This window comes from Canis lupus, chromosome 4 (assembly GCF_048164855.1).
Source record: "Canis lupus baileyi chromosome 4, mCanLup2.hap1, whole genome shotgun sequence".
NCBI classification, from domain to species: Eukaryota; Metazoa; Chordata; class Mammalia; order Carnivora; family Canidae; genus Canis; species Canis lupus.
This window is the reverse complement of record NC_132841.1, coordinates 68,110,561-68,132,279: the sequence shown is the minus strand read 5'-3', so window position 1 is coordinate 68,132,279 and position 21,719 is coordinate 68,110,561.

Sequence of the window (21,719 nt, the reverse complement as noted above, 5' to 3'; positions counted from 1 at the left end):
GGTCACGCCCTGAGCTGAAGGCGGCACTAAACCGCTGAGCCACCTGGGCTGCCCGGTTATTTTTATTATAAAATATGCTAAAGTGGACATCACGCACATTCCCTGCAAACTCACTGATCAAGTTTATGCTGGCAGCACAGTCTTACATGCATAGTCTTACAATACCCTACCACATGGCTTATTCTTAGCCCAGTTATGAGACAAGCCAGAAATGTTGGGGAATTAAATCTCCCAGGAGCATCTCACACTCAGGTGTGGCTGATGTTGAAGGATAACTATCCTAACCTCCCCAACCTGTCAGGTTTGATAAAACCAGGTGTGTTCTCTATGTAGTTCCCCAAGGAGACTGAGCCCCAATTGCTCCTAGCAATAATCTGCTTGATAATGCACCTTCTTTCCTTCTCTTTCTTGTTTTCTGCTCTCCTACTGATTCCCTCTGAGATCACTTCCTAAATAAACCGCTTTCACTCAAATCTTTGTTTTAGCATCTGCTTCTCAGAGGACCCAAAGCACATACTTGGGAAATCTTTAACATACTGGTACAAGCCTCTACTAAATTCAAGTTTGACTTTCTTCTTTTCTTGATATTTTATTAGTGAGGTAAACTGAAAAGAATATGGTGATTAGAGCTCGAAAATGTGTTCACCAAAGGTCTCGCAAATCTGTAATCCCTGGAGATGTCCCAAGTTGTGGTAGACGCTATGCTGCCTGAAATGATTGTGGTGATTCTTATCTGAATCTCCGGGAAAGAACTCAGATTTCCATTTTATACAGACTGACTGGATTTGACAAATCAAAACATTAGGATCAGTCTTTTAAGTCAAAATTTATTTGGATCAAAAAATATTGATTTGGATCTTTCTACTCTCTACTCATTGAATTATGTTGTCTGAAGATAAAGAGATAAAGCTCTCAATGTTAAAATTACTGAACTGTACTAATGGTCATCAAAACCAGAGTTAGGATTCTTATTCTGAAATATATTAAGTTCATTACATGTGTCAGGGCCTCATGTGATCCTTAAAATGACCTGTAAACTTAGTGATATTATAAACTCCATTTTACAGATGAGGAAATTGAGGCCAGAAAGGTTAAGTAATTTACCTGAAATCACATCCAGTAGAGCCAAGTTTCTAAACCTGAATCTTCTCAGTTGGTGGTCCAAAGCTTTACCTGAAGAAGCTCCTTCCTGAGCTATCAGCTATCAGAAATATGATGAGAGAAGTCTTATATATGATACAACCATGACATAGGGAGACCAACTTCGGGCCCAGAATAAAGAAACATAGATTTTTAGGGTCAGTTGGTTGTGAGAGAGACAAATTTTTCAATTCCTTGAAGTCTTATTTCTCCTAAATAAAGGGAAGATGTTGGGTTAAATACTTCTAGTGTTCTTTGCAGTTATAAAATTATTCTGCTTTTTCTTGGAAAAAGTTGGAAAGAAAGTTTCCTTTTCAAACTGCTATAGTTTTATTAGTGTACCATAATTGTCAGTAGCTACAGATTTCAGAAACCCAACCTATGATATAACAGTGAGTTAAAGAGTATGTTTGTTGGATTGAACATGCAATGTCTATTGGATTAAAAATGTTGGATGACCATAGATTAATAAGTAAATTTTAGATATAAGAAACACTTAAATAGGCATTCAGATGGAAAAGGAAATTATCTCAAGTGTCCTTAATGAAAGATAATGCTACACCTTAATTATCTCTATTAAACTATTCTATATTCATCACATAATACCTCCTACTTCAATTTTAATCTTATTGAAGAGAAAATGGCTGCAGATCTAGCCAAGGACTGAAATGTTGATACAGAATTCAAAAGGTTCATCACCAGCCTTTCAATATGGTAGTTTCCATCCTTTTAAATATGTATCAAAGGTGAAAAACAGCAACAACAGAAGAACTACCAAGTACTAGCCCCCTCTCATCCTTAAGGCTTCAGACCAAAGGAACATACTGTCCCTAGTAAAATAGTAAATCTATTTAAATCACATAACCCTAATAAGTACACTTCTGTTCTATCATAGCTCAAATGTTTGAGGTTGGAATCTGAATATTTGAAAGACTCATTAATATTATAAACACACAGATGAAGCAGTAGACATGATTATGAATAGTCATGTGGATAAATTTTCACTAAGAAGGGTCAAACTCACATTCTCATCTTCACATAATTATATGGACTTGCACTTCATTTTATAATCACAATAGTGGGGCCATCTCTGAAAATGGAAGAATCATAAGGCAATAGAATATCCGCCTTTCCTGGGCTTCTGGCACATTATACCCCTAAGAACATGTCATCAGAATGAAACAGCTTGGTGGACCAAACACGGTATCCTTCTGGGAGCAGGTTGAAGTAAGACCAGTAACGTCAACAGTTCCGTTGTGAAACAAAGCTCTAGAAAGACCAACATCAGCAAATTAACTGATGATGAAACAATATTGCTATTCTGCTGAAGAAACTTCTCTTTAGAAGCCAAATTCTGGGGTGATTTTTGACTCGCCTAACAATTCTCTGAATCACCTTCTCTGTGATCTCATCAGAAATATCCTTGATATCTAAAGCATGCCAGCCTATCTTTGAGTGCTGAACAACCCCAGGCAGCCATGCCTAGCAGGAGAGGCAGCCCAACTTCGCCTCACTGGCTGGCACATCCCTCCATTCCTTCTCATTTCAATATGTTCTGTCCCCAGTTAAATAATTTATAAAACACTATGGGGATTAAGCAAAATACCCATTAAAATTATTTTCAGGCCCAATTAGCATAAGTTACAATAAACAAAGGACCCCAGATTCTTTTAATAAAGAACCAAGGATATTTTACCATTAGTTTTTTAACTAGATATTTAACCATATAGTTACCATTAAATAGTTGTTAGTTATTTGTAAAATAGGGTACAGCAGAGAATCTGGGGAAATCAGACCAGTGTAAGAGGGTTAGAAGGGAAAATTGGAGGGAAAAAGTGTTGGGGGAAGAATCAGAACCTGAAGAGATTAGCTCAAGGAGGGTCTTCTTGGACTCTTCTCTTTTCCCATCCAGTTGAGAAGGGAGCCATTACAGGAACCTACACAGAATGGCATGTATCAAGTCAAATCAAAGTATTAAAGTGGGATGTCTTTTTAAGTTCTTTTTTTTCTTTTCAAATTTTTATTTAAAATCTAGTTAGTTAAAATATAGAGTAATATTGTTTTCAGTAGTAGAATTTAGTGACTCATCACTTAGATATCACACCCAATGCAAAAGGACAAGTGTCCTCCTTAATCCCCATTACCCATCTAGCCCATCCCCCCCCACCCACTCCCACCATCAATCTTCTGTTTTCTATCATCAAAAGTCTCTTGTGGCCCATTTCTCTCTCGCTCGCTCCCTCTTTTACCCCACATTTATCTGTTTTGTTTCTTAAATTCTACATATGAGTGAAACCATATGGTATTTGTCTTTCTCTGACTGACTTCTTTTGTTTAGTGTAATACATTCTAGCTCTATCCACATCATTGCAAATCACAAGAGTTCATTCCTTTTGATGGTGGAGTAATATTCCATTGTGTATATATGGATATATGGAGATATATGCCATGTCTTCTTTATCCATTTTTCAGTTGCTGGACATTTGGGCTTTTTCCATAATTTGTCTATTGTAGATAATGCTGCTATAAACATCGGGGTTCATGTACCCCTTCAAATCTGTATTTTTGTATCCTTTGGGTAAATACCTAGTAGTGCAATTGCTGAGTTGTAGAGTAGTTTTATTTTTAATTTTTTAATTTTAATTAAACTAGTGCAGCTATTTTTCAGGGTAGCTGCACTAGTTTGCATTCCCACCAACAGTGCCAGAGGGTTCCCCTTTCTCTGCATCCTTGCCAACACCTGTTCCTTGTGTTAATTTTAGCCCTTTTGTCAGGTGTGAGGTGGTATCTCATCATGGTTTTGATTTGTATTTCCCCAATAATGAGTGATGTTGGGCATCTTTACATGTCTTTTAGCCATCTACATCTCTTCTTTCAGAAAATATCTATTCATGTCTTCTCATTTTTAACTGGATTATTTGGGGGTTTTTTGGGTTTTGAGTTTGATAAATCCTTTATAGATTTTGCATATTAACCCTTTATCAGATATGTCATTTGCAATTATCTTCTCCCATCCCACAGGCTGCCTTGTAGATTTATTGTTTCTTTGCTGTGCAGAAGCTTTTTATGTTGATGAAGTCCCAGTAGTTCATTTTTGCTTTTGTTTCCCTTGCTTCCAGTGGTGTCTCTAGTAAGAAGTTGCTACAGCCAAAGTCAGAGAGATTATTGCCTGTGTTCTCCCCTAGGATTTTGATGGTTTCCTTCTCACATTTAGGACTTTCATCCATTTTGAATTTATTTTTGTGTATGGTGTAAGGACGTGGTCTATTTTCATTCTCATGTGGCTGTCCTGTTTTCTTAACACTATTTGTGGAAGAGACTATCTTTCTTCTATTGGATATTCTTTCCTACTTTAAGATTCATTCCCCATATAGTTGTGGATCCATTTCTGAGTTTTCTACTCTGTTCCATTGATCTATGTGTCTGCATTTGTGCCAGTACCATATTGTCTTGACGACTACAGTTTTGTAATATAAACTGAAGTCCAGAATCTTAACACCTCCAACTCTGCTTTTCTTATTCAGAATTGCTTTGACTGTTCAGGGTCTTTTATATGGTTCCATACAAATTTTAGGGTTGTTTATTCTAGGTCTGTGAAAAATGCTGGTGGTAATTTTGATAGGGATTACATTAAATGTGTAAATTTCTTTGGGTACTATAGACATTTTAACAATGTTTGTTCTCCTAATCCATGAGCAAGGAATATTTTTCCATTTCTTTGTGTCCTCTTCAATTTCTTTCATCAGTGTCCCATAGTTTTCAGAGTACAGGTATTATACCTCTTTTGTTAGGTGTATTCTTAGGTGTATTGTCTTTGGTGCAATTGTAAATGGAATCAATTCCTTGATTTCTCTTTCTGCTGCTTCATTACTGGTGTATGGAAATGCATCGGACTTCTGTGCATTGATTTTATATTCTACGACTTTGCTGAATTCATGTATTAGTTCTAGCAATTTTTTTGGTAAAATCTTTTGGGTTTTCTACAGAGTATCATGTTGTCTGCAAATAGTGAAAGTTTGACTTCTTCCTTGGTGATTTGTATGCCTTTTATTTCTTTTTGTTGTCTGATTACTGAGGCTAAGACTTCTAGTACTATGTTAAACAGTCATGATGAAAGTGGACAGTCCTGTCTTGTTCTTGATTATAGAGGAAAAGCTATCAGTTTTTCACCATTGAGGATGATATTAGTTGTGGGTGTTTTATATATGGCCTTTATGATGTTAAGGTATGTTCCACTTATCCCTACTTTGTTGAGGGTTTTTATCAAGAATGGATGCTGTATTTTGCTAAATGCCTTTTCTTTATCTATTGAGAGGATCCTATGGTTCTTAACCTTTCTTTTACTAATGTGATATATCACTTTGATTGATTTGCAAATATTGAACCATCCCTTTGGCCAGGAATAAATCCCACTTGATTGTGGTGATAATTTTTTAAGGTACTGTTGTATTTAGAGACGCCTGGGTGGCTCAGTGGTTGAGCTTTGCTCAGGGTGTGATCCCAGGTCCGGGATCAGTCCCACATCACACTCCCTGGGAAGAGCCTGCTTCTCCCTCTGCCTATGTCTCTGCCTCTCTCTCTGTCTCTCATGAACAAATAAATAAAAAATATTTTTAAAAAAAAGATCATGTATTTGATTTACTAGTATTTTGTTGAGAAGTTTTGCATCCATGTTCATCAGAGATATTGGCCTGTAATTCTCCTTTTTAGCGAAGTCTTTGGTTTTGGAATCGAGGTAATGCTGGCCTAGTAGAATGAGTTTGGAAGTTCCCCTTCCTTCCTTTTTTTTAACTGTTTGAAAAGAATAATTATTATGTTTCCTTTAAATGTCTGGTAGAATTCTTTTAGGAAGCCATCTGGCCTTGGACTTTTGTTTTTGGGGAGATTTTTTTTTGGGGGGGGGATTTTGATTACTGATTCAATTTCTTTGCTGGTTATGGGTCTTAAAATTTTCTATTTCTTTTATTTCAGTTTTGGTAATTTGTATGTTTCTAGGAATTTGTCCATTTCTTCCAGACTGCCCAGTTTGTTGGCATAAAATTTTTCATAATATTCTCTTACAAAGGTTTGTATTTCTGTGGTGTTGGCTATGGTGTTGACTCTTTCATTCATGATTTTATCTTTGTGGGTCCTTTCTCTTTTCTTTTTGATAAATCTGGCTAGGGACTTACCAATTTCATTAATTCTTTCAAAGAATCAGCTCTTAGTTTTGTTGATCTGTTCTGTTTTGTTTTGTTTTGTTTTTCTGTATCTGCTCTAATCTTTACTTCCCTTCTTTTGCTGGCTTTAGGCTTTATTTGCTGTCCCTTTTCTATCTCCTTTAGGTGTAAGGTTAGTTGCAGATTTAAGACTTTCCTTACTTCTTGAGATGGGCTGTATTGCAATATACTTCCCTCTTATGACCACCTTTGCTACATTTCAAAGGTTTTGGACTGTCATGTTTTCATTTTCATTTGCTTTCATGTAATTTTTAATTTCCTCTTTAATTTCCTGGTTAAACCATTCATTCTTTAGTAGGATATTCTTTAACCTCCATGTATTTGTGGTCTTTCCAAATTTTTTCTTGTGGTTGACTTCAAGTTTCATAGCATTGTGGTCTGAAAATATGCATGGTATGATCTCAATCTTTTTTAAACTGTTGAGGGCTGATTTGTGACCCAGTATGTGATCTATTCTAGACAATATTCCATGTACTTGAAAAGAATTTCTATTCTTCTGCTTTAGGATGAAATGTTCTAAATATATCTGTTAAGTCCATCTGGTTCAGTATGTCATTCAAAGTCATTGTTTGCTTGATGATCTGTCCATTGGGGTGTTAAAGTACCCTACTGTTATTGTATTATTATCAATCCATTTCTTTGTGTTTGTTATTAATTAATTTATATATTTGGGTACTCCTAAGTTGGGGGCATAAATATTTACAATTCTTGATGGATAGAGTCCTTAACTATGATATAGTACCTTTCTTCATTTCTTGTTACAGTCTTTGGTTTAAAATATAGTTTGTCTGATATAACTATGGCTACTCCAGCTTTCTTTTGATACCCACTAGCATGATTAATTGTCCTCTATCCCTTTGCTTAGGTCTGCAGGTGCCTTTAGGTCTAAAATGAGTCTTTCGTAGGCCGCATATGGATGGATCTTGTTTTGTTTAATCCTTTCTGATACCCTATGTCTTTTGATTGGAGCATTTAGTCCACTTACATTCAGAGTGATTATTGAGATCTATTAACTTAGTGTCTTTGTGCTACCTATAAAGTTGGTATTTCTGGTGATATTCTCTGTTCCCATCTAGTCTCTGTTTCTTCTGGTCCTTTTTCCCTACTCAAAGAGTGCCCTTTAGTATTTCTTGCAGGGTTGGTTTATTAGTCATGAATTTCTTTAGTTTTTATTTGGGAAATTCTTTATCTCTTCTATATTCCTGGCTTGGTCTTTTTCCTATTTAGCACTTTGACTATATAATGCTACTCACTTCTTGCCTACTATGTTTCTGTGGACAGATCTGCTGTGAATCTTCCTTTTTAGGTGAAGGACTTTTTTTTATCCCCTTGCTTCTTTCAGGATTCTTTCCTTGTCTGTGTGTGTATTTTGTGAGTTCGACTCTGATATGTCTTAGTAATGGCCAGCTTTTGTTGAATTTAATGGGAGATCTCTGTGCTCCTCGGATTTCAATGTCTATTTCCTTCCCCAGGTTAGGAAAGTTTTCAGCTATAATTTGTTCAAATAAACCTTCTGCTCCTTTTTCTTTCTCTTCATCTTCTGGGACTCCTATGACAGGAATCATGTTATGTTTTACGGCTCACTGAGTTTCCTAATTCTATATTCATGATCCAATACCTTTCTTTCCAGCTTTTTCTCCAGTTTCATTTCCCCCTGTAATTTTATCTTCTATGTCACTGATTCATTCCTCTGCTTCTTCCATCCTCATTGTCTTGGCATCCATTCAGGTTTGCATCTCAGGTACAGCATTGTTAATTTTGGCCTGACTAGTTTTTAATTCTTTTATCTCTGCAATAAGGAATTCTCTAGTGCCTTCTATGCTGTTTTTTCAAGAACAGCTAGCATCCTTACACTCTTTTTAAATTCTAGTTCAGACATCTTATTTATATCTGTATTAAATCCCTGGCCATTACTTCTTTCTATTCTTTTTTTTGGGATGAATTCCTACATCTTATCATATTGTCAAGGTCAAAAAGAAAAGGGAAACAGATCCTAGGTGTATTTTGTTTTGCTTATAAAAAAGTGTGTGTATATATATGATCCAATTTTTAAGCACTTGCTTTTTCTGTATTCCAAAGTTTGGGGGTAGGGTAAATGAAGAAAGCTAGGTCCTATTTCACCTAGAACTGAAGCTTTGGGGAATTCCTGGGTGGCTCAGCGGTTTAGCACCTGCCTTCAGCCCAGGGTGTGATCCTGGAGTCCCACATCAGGCTCCCTGCATGGAGCCTGTTTCTCCCTCTGCCTGTGTCTTTGCCTCTCTCTCTGTCTCTCTGTGTCTCTTATGAATAAATAAATAAAATATTTTTTTTAAAAAAAGAACTGAAGCTTTGTAGCATTCTATGATCAATAGACTTGGTGTGTGTGAAGAGTTTGTGCTGGTCTTCTGGGAGTGAGGCCTGCTGCACTGATTCTCATATGGACTTGCCCTATGGAGATGCACCCTGCAGGGTGCAGGGGGTGGGGTTTGGTGTAAGTGGCTGTGGCCTCCCCTTGGCAGTGCTGTTTTGCTCACTGAAGTTTATCGGTACTTATGAGTATGGTGGCAATGGCTCAGCCTGGTCTCTTGTCCTGGAACAGGGAGCTCCCACCCACCAGTCTTCAGGAAGCCCTCACAGAAGAGCAATAATCACTTCCCTTATGTCTCCGGCTTCCACCAGAACCCCACTTTCACCCTGCCTACATCTGAAATATCTGCCTGCCAGGAGGCACAGCACTCCTCTGTTTGTCTGAGGCAGGAGGCTGGGTTTCAAAACTCCAAAGTTTTAGAGATCTGTGTAGCATGGACCTGCACTGATCATCTGGGGGATGGTCTCACTGCACTGTGGTTGGTGCCAGCTTGTTCCAGAAATCAGTTGCAGGATGGCACAGTGGTTCAGAGCTCATGGTAAAATGCAGCAGAAAGCCATCTCAAGACTCATTGCCCTCAGCCAGCATCCCCATTCCTATTATGAATGGCACCTGCTGGGTCTTCTGCCCCAGAGAGGCTGTGGCACTTTTCCAAAATTCAGGGGAGTGCTTCTCCCTTGCAGTCCAGGGGATCTTCAGACCACACTACCTATTCCTGGGTCTCTGCCCTCCTTCACCACCAAAGCACTCCTAAGCCCACCAGGTGACCCTGGCAATGGTGTGTACCTCTGAAACTTCAGACTCTGCACTCTGCTATTTGTAAAAACTTGCAATGTTCAGCCCCTCTCCTTTTACCAGTCAGTGGTTTTGGGGAAAAGCCTTTCTTGTGCAATTCCCTGTGCACACTTTGACTTTTTCTCTCGTTTTCTTTCTCTCTTGCTCCTCTATCTGCAATAAGGGCTCCTTCCCCATTGTAGCACCTGTAGCTCTTCTCCCCTCCAAAGTAACTCTCCACAGCTCCTACTTTCCACAATGTGGTGGTTTTTACACCTCTACCTGTGTGTGTTTGTTCTCTCAGTCCTCAGATTGATTTCTTGGGCATTCAAAATAATTTGGTATTTTGTGTTTGAGGGACAAGGCAAGCCTAGGGTCTTCCTGTTCTTCTGCCATCTTAATTCCTCTTCTAGAAGTCTTTTTAAGTTCTTATTTGATTGTTTGATCATTTTAAGATGATTAACATAATTAAGTTGCTTAAGGTCCTTTGAAGCTGTAAAAGTGACAAGATTAGTGAAATCGAATCATTTTAATTTATGTGAATAACCCTTAATATATATAGGATGTATATATTCCTGATAGGATGATCTTAAAACAATTATATAATGAATCTAATTTTATCAAGGAAAATTTACAGATGTATTTCCACAAAAAAAAAAAAAACAGTAGCTCCAAAGCATATTAAAATCTATGCTATAACAAAATTTATCAACTCACTTCCAAAAACCCAACTTATATTTGGTGTCCTCCTTCTAAGATTAATTCAAAGCCCCTTCAATAAGAAATGGATACCCCAACACAGACTTCTTGGGAGGAACATATAATGTGATGCAAGAACTAGGATCCACATCAGGCAAAGATGCAGATTATTCTCTTGACCATGCTACTTATGAAGAATTATTTAGAATACCTTTGTTAGGAAGTAGATATCAAAATATATGAGTGAAAGAGAAAAAAGGAAAGGGAGAGAGCATGTAAATATACATATACATTTTACTGACCTCAAAAAATGGTTAAGAATTTATGTATAAGGTAGTGTTATTTTGTTTTCTTTAAAGCCTCAATCTAAGGAACCTCCTTCCAGTAGTAATATAGACAATTCCTGGGGGATATTTAGAACCTTACCTTTTATAATTAATTCTGGTGCCCCAATTGGGTAAAGCTATATAAGTAGATATCTTATAGAGCTCTGTCTTAATAAAGCTACTTTTAGATAGGGCTGGCTGCAGGTTGCAGTAGCACATTGTCAATGGCCACCCCACCTGCTAGAGGATGAGTCACTTTAAATGGTTCCACCACAAATAAGTCTCTGACAATGTGTGTGTATAGTATAGCATTCACTTTTGTTACTTGGGAGAAGCTCCTGTCTCCTCTGCCTTCTATCTTTTCCATACACCACCTCTCCAACCTTCATCATTGCTCACTCTTAAATGCTTGCCAAACAATTTAATTCTATCCAGACCTGAAATGAGCCAAAGTAAATAAAAAATTCCAGGTGTGACCTCACCTGTATATATTTGCCACCCAGAGTCTCAGAGTCAAAGCGTAGGACTGTAATGCTTTTTCCAGGCCTTCCACAACTAAACACTGTTTTGGTCTTTTTTTATTTGAGTACCAGATCACAAAATTCATTCTGTGTGCATTCTCAGGGCCTTTTTTTTGGGGGGGGGGGTGCAATATTACTCACCAGATATATTTTGCCATCAGAATATCTGTGATGTGTACTTTCTTTCAAATGCATTAGCAAATATTTTACGAAATGAATTCCAATTTATTATTTTGGGACACTTTTATGTATGCTGGGACTCAAGCTGCTTTCTGGTCTAGCAGCAGATTTTGTTTTAGGACTATTACACATTTTTCAGCAGTGCACTAATGAGCCATTAAATGAAACTAGCTTGCTCACTGCAACCTAACCAACCCCAGGCCATTAGACACACACATTGTCTTCTTTATTTCCTGTTGTTTGGAATAATTCTTCTTTCCACATACTTGGAAAGGCTCCTAAAGAGATGAATTCATTCCTTAGATTTGGCATCTTGTTAAAAAAAAATGCTAATAAAAATCTGAAGACTGAGCAAAGACCCAACCCAGGCAGAAGAAGCTTGGAGTTTTGGCCCCAACCTCCCTTTCAATGCCCTTTCTCCATTCTTGTCCTTACTGTCTTGTGACATCCTGGTCCCCACAGCTCCCTTCCCCTCTTTTCTTACTTCTGTTTATTATTTCTGGGGATTTAAAGCATTCTGTAGTATAGTTTTAAGCTAAATATTAGTAAGTTCACTGTTTTAAAACCAAAATCTGTCTTCTCTCTGCATATACCATCTCTCCTAGGGTCAAAGTCCTGGTCTCAAGCTGACTTGCTCCAATTCCCATGTATAGCTTGTAATAGTCCATGGTGCCCAATAATTTTTGAAATTCTAAACTGATGTCCCCAAAAGAAATAGAGAGGAAGGGGTCAAAAATAGATAACATCTTCCTACAATTGAACTATACCTAGAAGGAACTCTCAGTTCCTTCCCATGGTTCCAGAATCACAAAGAACAGATGAAGCTTAGATGAGAATAAAAATATTTTTATGCTAAATGATATTAAATGATACTCTAGTGATTTTGATTCTAAATGATATGTTATTTTTTATTCCTTTTACATCACAGTTTTTCCACAATTCTTTTATACTTCTCCCACCATTTAATTATCAGTGATAGCTTTTTTCATTTCTCTACCACAAAAGGAAAGTGAACACATCCAAAAACCAAGGGACAGATGAATTTCTGAATGGGCTTTTGTTGAACACATTGTATAGAAGCAAAAGTAAGAGCCAAGTTTTGTGGGAAGCAAAGATATTTTTGTTTGATTTGCTTGGTTTAGAGATTTTGTTTTCTGAAATTCCAAAAACTTGACTGTTCCAAGCAAGATGAAAGCTAAAAGCTAGATTATAGAGTTTCAAAAATAAACAATAAAATTGAAGTGTTTACAGAATGATAATGTTAGCCATTCTCCTACCCACAAGAAAAGTTCAATTAGAAAGAAGGAAGAGGGAAAGTTGAAGAGATTGGCAATATTTAGATCCTAACGAGAATATCCCGAAGAAATAAGGCAGGAGGATTAAAATTTTAGTTGTTCTAAATTGTTATAGCCCTTGTCTTCTGAGAAACAGATACCAAGATGAGATTAGAAATGAAATAGATTTACTGAAAGGAGGAGGGCCAGACAATTGTCAGACCATGATCTGGATCATGTAAAGGAGAAAAGGAAGGAAGGAGGAAGGGAAGGGGTGAAGACATAGCAAAACCTAAAAAGATTTTGGTAAAGCTTACAGGGAGTTCTCAAGCCAAAGTCACCCAACAGATGAGCCCTGTACCTCCGAGGTGGTTTTCTGACATTAATATTTCAGTCATGCTCCTTACTGACTGGGAGCAGTCCCTCCAAAGTGTAGCCTCACTCAAATACAGTGATGCATTTCTGAACATGGCAGGTAGAGTTGGGGATCAGTTATATTCTCCACGGTCAGAGATCTGAGGGGCATGCTTTCATGCTCACCACAGAAACCCACATCAGGTTAGGGTAAATCTTACAGCAGAGACAACTTGTGCCTTGTTTCTCAGCTGAAAGAGTACAAGCCCAGGAGTCAAGGCTCAAGACCAATATAACACATAGGTGATCAAATACCAATGACAGACAAAAGGATCTTGCCAGATTGGCTTAGTGTTATATGATACACCATCCAAAAAGCTATCTGGGAATGCGTTAGGGAACTTACAGGATTCTGGTGTCAGTATGAATATGACACTAAATGATGTGACCTGAAACAAGAGCAGGGACCATGGATATCAGTTACCAGTGATACCAGCCAGTACGTAGTGTCTGAAAAACAGGTAGGACGAATCATATCTCAGCTATCAAACAATGTGCACACATGAAGAGGAGCTACACCACAGCAAAGGCTAGTGTGGACAGAGGACACATCAGGAATTACTGCAGTAGGCATTCAGTGGTGATAGAGACCTCAGTAACTCATGGAGGGCAGGGAAACTAAACCAATGCTCTTCTCATTTGGTGCAGAGCAGCATTTGTGGTTTTGATATCTCTAACCTTGGACCAAAATTAGTGTTACATGATTGTTGAATAAGAACTTGATTACTTAATTTTGGGGTCATTATGTAGTTAGTGCCACGTATATACTTAAACCGTTAAAATACTAGGATCAGTGTGTTCATCCAAGTTCATTATTCAAGCAAGGAATGAATTACAATATTTATTTGCTTTTTCACACTATGTATGTTTCTAATTAGTTTGAAGCTAGTATGTCTGAATTGTTTGTAAGTTGTTAATAGTAAACAGATTTAATTTCAAGAAAAAAAATCGATTCCAATAAGAGCTGACTCAAGTGTTTGCAGAAGAAGCTAAGTGTTAGCTCTATGGCAAAGTGCTAGATTTCATCAACTGGGGAAAGAGTCCGACATTTCAGGAACTGCTGTAACAGTGGAAATAAACGGGAAATGGGGAGACCAAGATTCTTCCTCTGGTAAGCAAAGCTTTGAGCAAGTCAAGCCAGGATTACCAGCTGTAGCTTGCATTTCTGTGGGCTACACCATTCTGGAGGAAATGAATAGGAGCCAAAACAGAACTTTTCTTCTCCTGGTTCTACCCTGTTCATAGTCCTGGGCTGCCACGCTCCATTCAAAGCCCAGTTCCTCTATTTAGATTGTGTCTTCCAAGGAAAGCACTGGCTCCTGAGCTTTCATATGGTATCTAATTAAGTGTCCTCCACCCTCTTCCCTGCACTGAGGTGCTTTGTTGCTTTTTAATGCCTCTGAAAATGGAGGAATAGCCACCTCTGCTCCTGCATGAGTTCAGAGGAGGAAAATGCTTCTGCCTGAGGGGTTAGGAAGCTACTGATGCTGTTTTTTCCTCTTCTCAGTCATATTTGAAAAAGTAACATTTGTGTTGATTCGTGAAGAAATAGGTTTTCTTTCTAGCTTCACTGAGGTATTATAACTGACAAATAAAAGCTATATATTTAAGATGTACAATGTGATGTTTTCACATGTATACATTGTGAAATGTTTACCATAATCAAGTTTATTTTTTTATATTATTTATTTATTTATTCATGAGAGACAGAGAGAGAGAGAGAGAGGCAGAGGGAGAAGCAGGCTCCATGCAGGGAGCCTGACGTGGGACTCGGTCCCAGGTCTCCAGGATCACACCCCGGGGTTAAAGGCAGTGCTAAACCGCTGAGCCACCCAGGCTGCCCATAATCAAGTTAATTAATACTTCCATCATCTCACATGATTAGCTTTTTTTTTTTTAAGTTGAGAACAATTAAAATCTGGTCTCAGCAAATTTCAAGTTATAATGTAGTATATTAACTATAGCCATCATGCATATCTGAAATTCCAAGGAAATAAAATCAGTATCTCAAAAAGATATCCACACCTCCCTATTTGCTGCAGCATTTTTTTGCAATAGCCGAGATATGGAAACAACCTAAGTATCCATCAATGGATGAAGGCATAAAGAATATGTGGTATATATTGAATGTGAGGGTTAGAGGTGCCTACCTCCAATGAGTCAAAAAATCTGCACATAATTTTTGACTCCCCCAAAACTCAATTATACTAATAGCCACTGTTGACCAGAAGCTTTATCAATAACATAAGTAGTCGATTAACACGTTTTGCATGATATATGTATTATACACTGTGTTCTTACAATAAAGTAGTCTAGAGAAAAGAAAATGTTATTAAGAAAATCATAAGGAAGAGAAAATAAATTTTAGTCTATACTGTATTTATTGAAAAAATCTGCATATAAGTGGACCTGCACAGTTCAAACCCATGTTGTTCAAAACTCAAATATGTACACACACACACACACACTGAAATATTATTCAGCCTTATAAAAAAGAAGAAAATCCTGTGATTTGCAACAACATGGATGGACCTTAAGGACATTATGTTAGATAAATAAGCCAGTCACCGAAAGACGAATACTGAATCATCTCACTTATATGTTGCATCTGGAAAAGTCAAACTCTTAGAGGCAGAGAATGGAATGGTGGTTACTAGGCCTAGGGGTGAAGGAAATAGGAAGGTATTGGTATTGGTCAAAGAAAGGAGTTTTAGGAAACAATCTGTCTCTGCTAAAACCACAATTGCCCATCCTTGAGAGGCTGGTTCCATCTGAGAAGTCTTAAGCAGGTCACATTGTAATGGTACATCAATCTGCACCTCAGAGAAGCTGTGCATTGTACCATCATGTGATACTTGCTAAAACATGGGCCCCAGAATGTGGCCGCACTATGTTATCTGGGATAACACAGGAAATAGTTCTGGGATTTCAGGAAATAATTCATTTTTATTCTGAGTCCTTTCTCTTTAGATTCAAGACAGCCCCAATGACAGACACCATGTTGTGCTCAGTTACTCCTAACTTCAAACCTGTGGCCTACTCCTCACATCAGAGTGAGTCCCTATCTACCTTTATCTTGGGGTAAATGCCCTGCAGGCGAGAACTTCTACTCTCAGACCTCCTGCAGGGAACCCTCAACCTTGTTATGTGTGTCTGAGACCAAGGATAAACATGGGCTCCATCTGAGACCCCTGATCCAATTCCTTTGTCCTTTCATTCAAAATCACTTAGGGTACTTCTTATCTGATAGACACTAAATAGTGTATAATGTAAGAACAAATAGTGTATAATGTAAGAACAAATGATTCCTTGCCCTCAAGAAATCTACAATCATATTGTGGAGTAGTCCTGCATGTAAATGACTTCTCTGATAATGTGAAATGGGAGATTAGAGGAAGCAAAAATAATTTTCCTTTAGAGGCATCTGAGGAAGTTTGTGGAAACCTTGATACTTAGCTGGGGAGGTAGAGTTTAGACAAATATTATCACTGCTGATGTCATAACTTTTCTCATAAGGATCTGTGTATATATAGCATGCAGAGAAAAATCATGGGGGGCACATTAATGTTCTTTAAATATTTGAAAGGCTGTCAATATTGCAGCTCCAAAGAATAGAACATTACTGAGTAGAAATTACAGAAGACAGATTTTTTGAAGTCTTTAATTTTGTCTACTTTTTTTTTTTAAAGGCTGCCTTGTGAAAGACTTTGTTGGGCACATGCTATCTATAAGGTATATCATAGAATAGTGGTTCTCAAAGTAGGATCTGGGCACCTCTGAAGGTCTCAAGACCCTTTCAGAAGATCCATGAAGTCAAAATGAATTTAATAATAATACTGTGATAGGTAAAATAACACTCTGTCAATGATGTCCATGTTCTAACTTCAGGAATTTGTGAATATATTACATTACATGGAAAAGGGAATTAAGATTATAATGGATTAAAGTTGTTAATCACCTGATCTTAATTTTAAGAGATTGAAATATTCCTTTCAATCGATCCTTAAAAAATATTCCTTTCAATCCTTTATTTCAAATTGAAATGAACAATTCAATTTGTTTGAATTGTCAATAAACAATTTAAGATTATCTTAATTTTAAGAGACTATCTTGGATTATCTGGAGGGTTCCATGCAATCATAAAGGTCCTTAAAATTGGAAGAGGTAATTTAAAGAGGGAACCAGAGATAAGTCAGTGTGAGAGGACTAGGCCTAACTATTGCTCTCTTTGAAGATGGAAGAAGGGGCCACAGGCCTAGTAATGTTGGTGGCCTGTTTAAGCTTAAAGGAAAACACTTATTCTTCCTAAGAAACTCCAAAAGGAACACAATCCTGCCAACACCTTAATTTGAGCTCAGTGAGATCCTTTTTGAACTTTTGACCTCCACAACTAAAAGATTGTTGTTTTACACCTCTAAGTGGTGGTTTGTTATAGCAGGAGTAGAAAACTAATACTAAGATATTATTTGGCTTTTCCATTCTCATTCTCTCGTGAGTGTACAACAGGATTTTCAAGAAGCTATCTGAATGCAATAATACAACAGATTAAATACAGAAGCAGATATGAGAATCCAGCTGTCTTAAACTAACATAAAAAGGTTTTGTAAATATGTAAAATAGCACCGTTATTACAAATTTTTCGAAAACACAGTTATCTCTCATAAAACATGTTATTTATCTTAACATGTAATAAGTATCATTTCAAATTTCTAATATGGTAAATCTTGATAATTATAATCCACATAAGCAAAAGCTTTGGGGTTCTCAATAATTTTTAAGAGAAGATTATGGATACTGAAATTTGAAAAACCCTCAGAACTACTATCATATAGGAACTCCTAATTCTAGTAAATAGTCATGTACTTTAATCTCCAAAATTATGTAACTATATAAAAGGGAAACAGCACAAGTAAACTTTGATGTGAGAAATGAGCAGGAAAATTGTGAATTTATGGATAAGATAGTCATGTTGGAAAGAGCAGGTCAGAGAAGATAATTCTGGAAGGACATGGGTCTCAAAAGATGGTGGGGTTTTGTAGGAGTCTAAAAGGCCCTGGTAGGAATGAAGGAAACATAGAATACACTTTTATGCATGTTTTATATATATATATTTGGTATCTTGCATTTCTGTCTTTGCTAGAAAATTAAAAAGAAACTAAATAAAATCATACATACGTACATAAAATCCCTTTGGAGTATATAATATCTGTCTGTATTTACCCATGTTATTTGAGAAAAACAAGTTAGAGGTGGGTGGAACCCAGGATAAAGGTCATTGGTCTCACTACAAAATATAACTGACATGTTGAGGAAATGTCCTGTTAGAGTCTGAGACTTTTATTCAAGCCAACTTACTCTTGAGAGCTACATCATCTCTCTTCAATACTCTTTACTCAGATGAGAAGAATGGGTGACTTCACAATGTGCCCAATGTGGAAGCTTTTAAAGTTTCTAAGCCTTAACAAAACTTCTTGCACTTGAATCAGCAAACCTCCCAGTGGATCACCAAAGCTATAGGCATATGATACTCAGGCATAGACCACTTACAGACTGCTGTACTTGACTGAGTACCAGGAAAAGGCAAAAGAAGTTTGTTTTTGAGCAGCCCAATATAGATCAAGGATTCCCAGCATTAAAGCTGATGCAATTTGCCATTAAGACAGCCTCTCAACTGTTGTTAACTCTATTTCTATCATCCAGTTGCTGGTATGATGCCTGGGCCACAGGGGCCACAAAAAAGCAGAAAAGTTAGAACTAGAAGGTCAAGAAAAGGAAGCACCTAGAGCAAGCACCCTAATAGAAGGTGGCACTTATTTCTTGCATTCCATATGCCTTTGAATATATCTTCCCTTATCCAGATAATCCTGAAAGGTAATTGCTGTTCTTTCCATTTTACATGTGAAAGTCATTGGGGCTTTGAGTTCTGTACCTCACATCACTCAACAAATCTAGACCTGGACAGGAATTCACACTGAATACAATTCACATAGTCAATAGATCTATACATGACATCATTTTCTTCCTCCCAAATGGACTTCTCATGAAGAATTATTGAGAAACAAAGTATATAGATGCGTTGCCTCATACAAGACATACACAACAAAGTTTTTGGGTAAAAATATCTTGAAGATTGCATTCAGTGCTTAAATGTTATAACTCCATAAAGTTCAGTTGCCAAAATAAAAGATATTCATTAAAACATACTCATGCTCTCACCCTGATCTTTTTTTGTTGCATGGTCCCTCAAAGAAGTAATTCAGAGAAAAGCTATTTAAATGAAGAGGCAGATGATTTTAATGAAGCCCAAGCCGTGTTTTAAAAAGGCTGGTTTTATTTTTATTAGATCTATTTCAGAATTAAGTCAGAAATACTTTTCTCCCCAAAGACTTACAAAGCCAGAATATCTAGAGATCATTAGTGAGAAGAGTAAAAGCCTCCAGTGAGATGCTTTGGAGAAAAATAAAAGTCAAGTGGCCCAAGGGGACTAAACTCCCCTGGAAATGCCTCAGATGAGAATAGGACTGGAGTGGGGGACCAGGGAAGGAGGGGATGACTGTGCAATGTTTCTTTCTTTAAGAAAAAAAAGATTCTTCTTGTGGCCATTTTCCTTCCATGTGTCTCAGAAACCGCCAGTCCTTTCTGAGCCCTCTTTCTTTCCAAATTCCTCCCCTTGTCTCCCTTCCCTCCTCACTCCTCCAAGCCCTTCTTTTTCCTCTTCCCCCTTCCTCTTTTAGCTGGTCCTTTCATCCATTTTTTCATTCTCTGTACATTTTTCTCTTTATTTCTATTTCTTCTTTCCTTTTGTTTCAATGTTTGCTTGACATCTTCATTATTTAAGGAAATGCTTCAAAGAACAATGCTTTCCCAAGAAATAGCACATCCTTTTGTAATTTGGTCACACATTTCTGCTCTCCTCAAAGGTGTCAGGATTCCATTGTGGAACCACAGCTTAACTGCTTTCACCTGTAACACTCTAGCATAAAATTCATCTTTATCCTTTAAGGCTATTGATTGTACATTTTAACTATAATCGCCTCCTTAGTAAATGTAGCCGATTCAACTCTTAGTTTTCCAAAGAATCTCAAGGACATAAATAACTAATGTATCCAGCTAAACTTAAAAAGACATTAAGTTCAATGACAGCAGGGACCATGCTGTTCCTTTTATGTATTTATTTTTCTGAACTCCATGTACATAGTCTACACCATTCAAAGCACATAGAAGACAATCCATATTTGTGGATGAATGAATGAATGAATGGTGAAAAATTCCACAACTTGGACCTCTACAAATTTTAATTCAGACCAAAGTATTAAAGAAATTTTAAACCAAAAAGCTTTAAATTGCATCACAGTTCTGAATAGGAATTGATGAAGTCTTTTGTTTTATTTATATTCATTTATTCTTTGCTTTACTAGGAAGAGTCTAAATGTAAAAATTTACTTAACTATATAGTAAAAATTTACTTAACTATAATCAATAAAAATTTTTAATTGTAATTTTGCAGTGGTTGTGGATGTGAAGGCATATAAAGGACAAACAGCTAAAGGACTATTGAAAAAATATCTCTTGTATATAGATTATAAATATATAAGGGGGAATGGGGTGGGTGGGGAGGGGTTGTGGGGCTGGGGCCTCACTTCCCCTCCACCCGCCTCCCCTGGTCCCCTATCCCTGGGGCCGTTTGTTTAAAAAAAAGCAATAATGGGATTAAAATTTTTTTGTGAAAAAAAAAAAATCTCTGAATTCTGAGAATGTTTTCAAGTCAATATGCATAATGTCATGCAAGCCAGTCTCTTACTCTAATTTACATCTAACAGAGATACTGGTTAATGCCCTGGGAGTAAAGGTCTCTACAGCTAAGTTGCCTGCCTCCAAGAATCACCTCTTTTCTGTTGTATGCACATATGCACATGCACAGACTTGTTGATTGACTATGTGAATATGTATGAGCCTCTTTGTCAAAAGAATATTAAAATCATCACCTTAATGATCTCTCTCTGTTTAAAAAAGGTTTTGCCCAAACTCTACCTGCCTGAATCCACTCAAAAAAGTATGTAAATCTAAAAAAGGAGGTACTTGCTGGCTGTGAAACCTCCAAGTAAAGGAGAATAATGATCAGTATACCTTTTCTTGTTCTCAGTGATGAATGGAAAACCAGCATAATGACATAGTACTTGATTGATAGTTTTTATAAAAACTAAATCATTGAAGGGAAAAGACACATGAATTTATCTGCCAATGAACTTACAGAATAGCTACAGAAAAAGTCACTAGAGGTGCCAACATGAAAAAGAGGATAATATGTCCAGGGAAAGAATAGTTGTAAAGATAAAATATTTGGAGCCCTTGAATTCATATATGCATGAAAATATGTTCTTTCTTCTTTTTAAATCCTTAAAGCCAAGGCTTAGTGGAATAGAAAACAAAGTTTCACTAAAAGTTGCTTTGAATAATGCTACAATGAACATTGAAGTGATATTTCCTCCAGATAAATATCTAGAAGTAGAATTGTTGAATCACATAGTATTTTTATTTTTAACTTTTTGAGGAACCTCCATTTCGTTTTTCATAGTGGCTGTACAAGTTTACATTCTCATCAACAGTGCACAAGGATTCTCATCTCTTCACATCCTCATTAACATTTGTTACTTCTTATCTGTCTTCATTCGTTCCTTCCTTTCTTTTTTGACATACTGGATACACTGTCAGAGTGAAATCTCTTTTTTGATAATACCCATTCTAATAGGTGTAAGATGATGTATTATTATGGTTTTGATTTGCATTTCCTGTTGATTAGTGATGTTGAGCATCTTTTCATGTAT